We start from the raw sequence: 8,273 nt of genomic DNA on the forward strand, positions 1-8,273 counted from the left end.
GAGTGAGAAAATGAGAGGGCGGGAGTCAGAAGGAGGAGGAGGAGGAGGAGAAAGAGGGGGGCTGTGAGGCCTCAGCGCTTTATTTTCCTTGAAAGCTCCCTGAAAACCACAGGCACATGGTACAGAATTCCCCTCACTGTGGGAGGGAGGAGGGGAGGGCCGCCTTGCAAGAAAGAGAACACCTCACTGTCTATACACGCTATCACACACACACACACACACACACGCACACGCACACGCACACGCACACGCACACACACACACACACAAGGAAGGAAGTACACACTCGGAGGGAGAGGGTGCACATATCAAACACTCTGAAGAACAAGAGACTGCAGAACGGACATTGAAAGAGCTGGCAGGTCAACGCCTCAGCTTTGTTCTCGGTCGGGCATTGCGATGTGTTCCAGCATGTTGAGGGACCTAGATGTAAGCTCCCTACATTATATCCCCCTTTAATGTATTTCAAATCCTAGGAGACATCCATGGGAACTTGCACCATTCCATATTCCACAGTCAGGAATTCGAGGTGGGAACGGGGAGCCATTTAATCCCATGTACAATGTGTTTAACTTTGATTGGCAGATCACTCAACTCAAGACACCCCCCCCCCCCCCCCCCTCCCTACCTTGCAGGGGCCCCATGTAGCTGTGCAATGGCAGTTGAGACTGAGAGCAAGCGGACAACTGGTATTTTGGTGGGTGCTGGCTGGGAAAAGGTCAGGGGTCAAGTGTCCTGAATGGACCCGGTTGGAGCTGTGATCTGGGCTTTGCAAGTTTGCATGAATCCAATGCCCCCTGGAAGAGAATGGGATTGCCGGTTGGTTGGTTGGTTGGTTGTATAGCTGTGTGCATTATAACAAATTGAAATTATATTGGTGAGATACTGGACAGTGGGTTTTGAACAACTTTATGCAGGCCCAGAAATATGCAACAAAACATTAACCAATGTAAAATCCACTCATAGAGAGCAACTGTGCAGTTCTTCCTGTCTGCTTGGGTGTAATGTTCTTTTTTTTCCTTATAATGGCACTTCAGGACATTTTCATAGTGAGAGCTAAAACATACTTTTTTTAACGCCCCTGGTGATAATAAAATGGACGCTTAATGCCATCTAGTGGCGCACATAACACCTGCGCCTACTGTAAATGCATAATCATGTCACTATGGGTGGCCTGTTTCAATATCCTCCAGCAAATTAATTAAATAAAGGCAACAAAGAGGAGTGTACAATAACATATTAGTTGACTAGTTATTTTGATCACGATTATTATAGCCCTCCAGCTTCCTTTTCAAACTCTTCACTTAACAATAGTTGAGGTCAATCAGCACAAACCACATAACTTGTTTACCTTGCATTCTCTTTGTAGTTTGTTTGGTACTGCCATAAGAAGAGATACTATCACATTTTCCATTTCCTGGCATGTCTACTCAGAGGCCAGCATGCCAAAAAACCTCTTTGTAAGCTCCGAAAGTGAATGGAAAGTCTTTGTCAGCATACTGGATACCCACTGTCTGGCTATGGGGTCCCAAAGAATGGGAAAAACATTATTTCATCACAAAAAAAGAAAGAAAAAAAGTATGGTCTTCATCCGCTTAACCAGAACTGCACATATTTTCCCAACCAGGCAAAACATTTTGCTCAGAAAACCACATTTAACCTCTAGTTTTCCCACAGAGAATAATTCCTGGTTTCATAATTGCTCTCAGGAGATGAGATATTAAGCTAAGCTTCATAGACTACTTAGCTAAAGCTATGATTTGGACTTCACTTGTAGACTAACTGTCGATTTCAATTGAGGTCACAGTTGGAATAAGTCATTTTGTAAAAATGTGATGAGCTAAACCAATTCGTAAATAATTATTGGTGTAGCTTATTGGCTATGCTGGGGTACACTGGTTGGGTTCCCTGCATAAGACCAACAAGTTGACTATCTCGGCAAAAAAGGATTTGAACTTGAAGTCTTATTGATCATTTCTTTTTTTTTCAATATCAAGATGCCCAAGATTGACCCCACACATCCAGTAGTCCTAATAGTTTAAATCAAATGCAAACAGTTGTTACTTGTTACGTTTCAATTACCCAACTTTCCCCAAATATATCGGGGACTACACAGTGGCCTGCTATTCATACAGGCATTAAGACTACAGAGGTTAATGTTCCTGCTTGACAGACAAAAGCCAAACAAGTATTTTTCCACCCAAAACATTTTATTCTTGTGCTTAGTTAGTGTCTTCTCATCAAAAATAATCTTTACATGACCGTTTCATTTCATCAAAGATGCTAACAGCAAATGTTCTTTGGCAATTTATTTTGACACATCTTCAGATACAGTGTTCATTGAGGCATCAGAGGACATCACTGACAATGCATCAGAAAGACGGAAACTTCCCTCCTCCATTTCCAAGAATGAGTTTGTGCCTCGTCTCAGAGTGGCATCGTTACTGTTAACTGGTGTTTGATGTCCACTTTGATTTCTCCTCTCACTGTCTGCATCTACTTCAACGCCAACAGCCGGTTTGTTTTCCTTCCTTCTCATTTCACCCTCAGAATCTACTTCTATACTTCCACCGCTCTCTTCCATACGGTGTATCATCGCATCTTCGTGATGTACTGAGGAGGCCCCGTGATGCTCCTCGTTACCAGGAGATTGATCAGGATCTTGATTCCTCACGTTTTGATTGATTAAGGCTGTAGTGTTGGAGACAGACTCTATATCAGGTGTCATGTTGTTTCTCTGGGTTTTAGTACTGGCCCCGCTAAAAGACGCACTTCCCAGAACATCAATGTGCCGAAGCGCTTCAAACCAAAGAGGGGTTTTGGGTCGCCTGACTATGAATGCATTTCTGCCGTTCCTAGTAATGAGCGAGGAGGTACTGTTAGTGGGTTTTATATTATTTTGGCCTTTGACACGCCTGCTCCCTCTCACCATGCTGATGGATACGTTTTGCTTCTTCAGAAGGCGGGCAGCCATTTGAACTGGTTTGCCATTACTGGGAGTTGTATGGTTTATGGTTGAGATGGTGAATCCTGTACTATATGAAAGTTCTTTGTGGTTCCCTGCAGAACCAGAATCAAAGGAAGAGCCTTCAGGGGTTGGTAGGGCTGCGGTTACATTCTGTTCCCCGTCATGTGTTTTGTCCTGTGTGGTAGCACTATTGCTTTGATCCGACTGAATTCCCCCAAATGCAAATGTTTTGTTATTATCTTTGTAGTTGTGACCGTTATAGCCATGGCTCTGGATCGATTCTGTGTTTGCTACTTTATCTGGACGCTGTTCGTGGTCTTCTCTGCGCTGGACAATGACATTAAAGGTACGCATGGTGGTCATTGCATTAATACGAGCTTGCTCAGGTTCACCAGGGGTCATTTTATTGACATTAGACACCAGATGGCCCTTTGAGAACCATTCGTCACTGACAGACTTTGATCCCAAAATATTCTTTTCATCATCTTTGGTTGAAGTAGAACTTTGAATCATATTGTAAGTGGAAGGAATGTGGGCATTAGAACCAGCGCCATAATCAGTGATTAAGCTTCTATCGGGTAATGCTTCATTTTTGACCCCTGGCCCTATCATATCACGCTTGTCTTGTGTCTTAATCATTTTACCACCAATCCTGAAAATACCAGAGTTTCTGTGGATAGAACTTTTAACTATTGGATATAGCCTGTACTTAGATTTGAAAGAATGGGGTTCAGATCTTCTGTTATATATTCTGAATTTACGTTGCCATATCTGTGGTGGGTTTGCTTTAACACCAGCGGTTCCCTGCTGGAATAATATGTCTGTCTTGTCAGTTCCAGTGGCTGATATAAGTGAAGCTTTAGCTCCCTCTATCTGCTCAGAGCCGGCAGTGCTGGAGGATGGAGTTCTCTCGTCTGGGTTACTGCCTGTAGTGGTGTAGTTCTCAGTTACCTCTTTTAGGCCAAAATCCAGAGCCCTTGGTGAGGAAATAGACATATTTTGTACATCATCTAATGGAATGGTCTTAGGTGTAACTTTGAATTCAAGAAAAGCAGGGGCATTAACAGGTGTCTTGGATTGAAATCCACTGGTAGATGCGGTGTTTGACCCCACCGTTACCGTTTTCATGGTGTGATATGCACTGGGATGTCCTTTGGCATCATGACCACCAGGATAGTCTGTGAGTATCCTCTCTGTTTCAGTTAGAGGGTTTAGCGTTGTGATGACTACTCTCTGGCCAAAGCCATACTTTTGAAACCCAGAGGGATGCACATTTGTGCTTTTCATTCCATGGTCATCTACGGTCTTGTCAAAGGTGTAACGGTATATCGGAGAGTTGGTCCTTCCATCTGAATTGTTGGGGGAAGAAACAGACAGTTCTGCCCTTTCATACATAGTAGACCACTTTGTCTGATTTTGTGAGGACTCTCCAGGTTTGGAACCATATGTAGATCCTCCAAGTTGGGTTGAGAATACCAGGTTCCTTATTATAGGTGTCTCACTGCTAGGGGAAGAACTTTCCATAGCTCTGTCTTTCTGTTGCTGGCCAAAAGCAGATGGAGAGCTATTATTCTTGGGATCAAGGGGGGTGGCAATGTGGCTCGATGTAGAGGGAGAACTATCCAGTCTGTTGGAGGTTTTCACCCCGTCGGCTGTAACTATACGAGCCGTCTCATCTCTGACAGAATATGTCTTAGGCACTGTGAACAGATACGACTTTCTGTGTGGTGGTTTCTCACCAACACCTTGAGAGACATTCCTCATTATTATATGATTGTGTTTAGTAACAAAGGGATTCAAATTATTGCTGCTGGGTCCTGAGTAACCTGCTGTTTGAGATTTGAGAAGCCAGTCTCTCTGCAATGTATGCCAGGTCCGAGGCACAGCATGTTTAATTGTGTGCTTATGGCTGTGGGAGACAACACCGGCGTAACGCATCCCTGCAGTTGGGAGTGAGCTACTCTTAAAGCTACTAGCACTGTGGGATGAAATGGGGAAATGAGGAGAGTATTGCAAAAGGGCTTTTGGAGAAGTGCGCTCAGAGTGAAGGTCAGTTCTGCTTTCAGTGGCTACTGGTGAGTCAGTTTCAGAAACTTTCCTTTGGCCATAATTGGGTTCCAGGACATTACTGGACTTTCCAGATGCTGAAAGACTGTTGGAGGGCTGACGTAAAGAACTGACGGCAGTAACATTTTTCTCAGATGATCTTCGATAAATTGGTGGGAGCCCACGAGACACCAGCCTTCCAGGCTCTACTTCTTGGTGGAAAGAACCACGTCCAGTGGGTGCAGCAGGTCGTCTGCCAAAGAAGCCACTGATTTGAATGTTTGCAAATCTACCAGGTTCACCGTCAGCCTTGCTTTGTGTCTGTGTGCAAGTGATAAGGTGACTTAACGGTCTCCAAATGGCTTGTCCTGTATTCTGAGAGGGACTGCTGCTGTCCACCGACTTCCCGTCACCTGAGCCGTAACTACCTTGTACTGTGAAGGTTTGTGCCGGGATCTTGATCTGGCTGTTCTCAGCACTGCTCCGATGGTGTTTCAGGATACCGTGTGTAGACTGGACAGGGTCTAAATGGTGGTCAGTGACGGAAGCACCATTTCTGAAGACATTTCTCTTGCTTCCCTCATCAGTATCCACTCCGGGAATTACTTCAGTCTGGGGGTGTAGCAGACCGGTAGAGAAGGGCTGATAATGCCTGGGAATGTATCGATTGTGCAAGGGTCTCCAGCTATTTTGCTCCTCTCCATTTTCGTCCAGGGCATTTCCTGCGGTCCGTGCTTAAACAGAAATACAATGTTGGAATAAGTCTTTCCAGTGCATCTTGTCAACACATTCAGAATGATAGATTATAGTACAAACATGATACTAAGATTTGTTTTTAGAAACGATGCATAAACCCCTTTACATCTCTAAAGGCATTGTTCATGTCAAACATGATTAGATAATGTAACTATATTAAATATGTAATTATATTAGACTGTCCATAAGGGAGATATATGTTTTCAGGGCGTATGCCATAGATGATATCATATCTGTTTTAGCTGGTTTTCCATGGAGAAAATGTTCAATAACATATACCAGTTGTGTATGTTATGGCTATACATCCAACAGTGCCCCAGACATGTATTTTCCAAGGATTCCGAAACATTACACTATCAGAAATATTTGCTCTTACCACTCATAGCAACTGAATTCCCGGCAAACAATGCCCAGACCACCACAGAGACAAACAGGAGTCTGTTGGGGAAATGAAATGAGGAATGTTTAAAACATCTGGAAATGTGTTTTGTTTCATTTTTTTACCTTTATTTTTCTAGGAAGTACCATTGATATAAAAATCTCTTTTACAAGGGCAACCCATGGCCAAGATCTGGTATCAGCATCAAAGGTAGAGCAATTTAAAAGAGACAAATAATAACCACATTTAAACCAGATAAACTACCCCTAATAAAGTGGCATGTTGGAAAGCAATACACATTTACACAGTTGTTCCTTTTGTTTGTCTTCAAATAAATTACATTTGTGCCAAGCATATACTTCCACCTAAATATTTACCTTGAACAAAGATCATCACAGCCAAACATGACTGACAGCTGCAGGCAGCCTCGAGTTGTAAATCTATTCTTTGGGGAGGTCAAGAAGACAAACCTTATCCGTCATGAGTCAACACTGAATGTTTCTGGCAGCCATGTGATTGCTGGAATTTTTTGCAGCTGGGTTTATTGTTTGTGGTCAACATAGGACAAACGCACGTTTGCATCAATTTGAACAGAATCTATATCATTAGGCTACATAAAAACATTTGAGTAGCCTAAGCATCTAGAGGACAGCTGGTTCTTTAGGGCTAGCCTATCTTGTCTAAAACAATTTGCACTTTAGTGCCTGACAACTACCTGACAACCAGATAGCCAATTACAACACCACCTCATTACCATCCCTCCGAGTGATGGGATTTCTAATCTAGATTGCTTGATGCTTATGGCCCATTAACTTTTCTTTGGCATAGGCATCATATATGAAATTTATTTCAAAAAGAGAGATCTTTCAACTGGACTGCACACTCCAGGGAACAAAGACGGACAACTTACTGCCTCATCAACTTATTTATTAGCACGACACGATGCATTTAGAATGATCTTGGTTGACTTCTGTAGAAACAGTAGGCCTATGAGATAATTTTATCTATTAAATTGCTGAACTAAGTTGCATAGTAGGCTATATGTATTCCTATAAATCAGTGGTTAGCCACATGGTTAGCCATGAACAGTGCAGCACAAGGTGGAGAGACATTTGGGTTAGGCTTTCTTTAAAAAAATAAAAATATATAATATGTAGTAATAATAATAATACATAAATGTGTTCAATCCAGAGCGACTTACATTAAGCAAGAACAAAAAGCATGGGAATACATCATATACATAAAAAAGGTAGTTATCATGAATGTACATGTACATTCATGAATGTACATGTAAGCTAAGAACGTAACAGTGGAATATCTATATAATGAAACTATGCATATGTATAGTCATAGTGCTATGTCTACATAAAATGCTATAAGTCTACATAAAAGTCTACATAAAAAGCTATCTAAGTATTAAGCCTTTGCATACCCATGTAAGGTCGTCGGGGCTAGGGCAAGTGCTACAGGCCAACTGCTCATTGAAATAAGAAACATTTTGTACAAAATCAAATATCAAGTAGGCTAACAACAAAGGTTTCATAACAAGGAATATGCCCTATGGTGTTTTTTGGGGTCCAAACATTCCCATAGTAATGTAAATTCAATGATTTCATTTCACGGTCAGAGTTGACGATATACAGTAGTGTTGGAGTTTGGAAGCGCTCGTTTTCAGTAAAGCAACTTCCTACTGCCCCCTGCATTATGTGCAAATTAAAAACAGGTGGCACGCAGGGCTGTTGAGTGATATCCAACGAGCACTTCCAAACTCCCAACACTTGTTTTTGAAAAAAACGCTTTGCAGATGGAAAGAGGATAATTCAAGCTTTTCGTACAGCTGCAATGTTGGTGAGTTTGACGTTATTTAATACAATCAGATAGGACTTTTCTGTTTGGATGTATGGGCTGTCAATGAGAAATTGCAGCTAGTTACCACCTTGCTGCCAAGATGGCCGCGGTGCATGTGCATATGGTCAATGTCACTAAAAACTAAGCTTCAGACCTCCCAAAACAGGGGCCTGTGGTTGTGCCCCTCTTCGCACCCATTGGTTGCCATGCGTGGTTGGACAAAAATCCTTTCTCTCCATCCACTACCATTGAAATAGCCTAAGGTGTTTTTCAGTT

General features: G+C 42.4%; 1 long non-coding RNA gene across 1 annotated transcript; it reads right to left on the reverse strand.

Moving 5' to 3' along the window:
- Positions 1-2,173: 2,173 nt before the first annotated feature.
- On the reverse strand, positions 2,174-6,875 carry LOC306913856. Its single transcript, XR_013788597.1, has 3 exons — positions 6,527-6,875; positions 6,147-6,208; positions 2,174-5,748 (listed from the first exon to the last, which is right to left on the reverse strand). It is a non-coding gene; the product is annotated as an uncharacterized lncRNA (long non-coding RNA).
- Positions 6,876-8,273: the final 1,398 nt, after the last annotated feature.

The sequence above is a fragment of the Electrona antarctica genome (genome assembly GCF_951216825.1).
Source record: "Electrona antarctica genome assembly, chromosome: 21".
Lineage (NCBI taxonomy): Eukaryota > Metazoa > Chordata > Actinopteri > Myctophiformes > Myctophidae > Electrona > Electrona antarctica.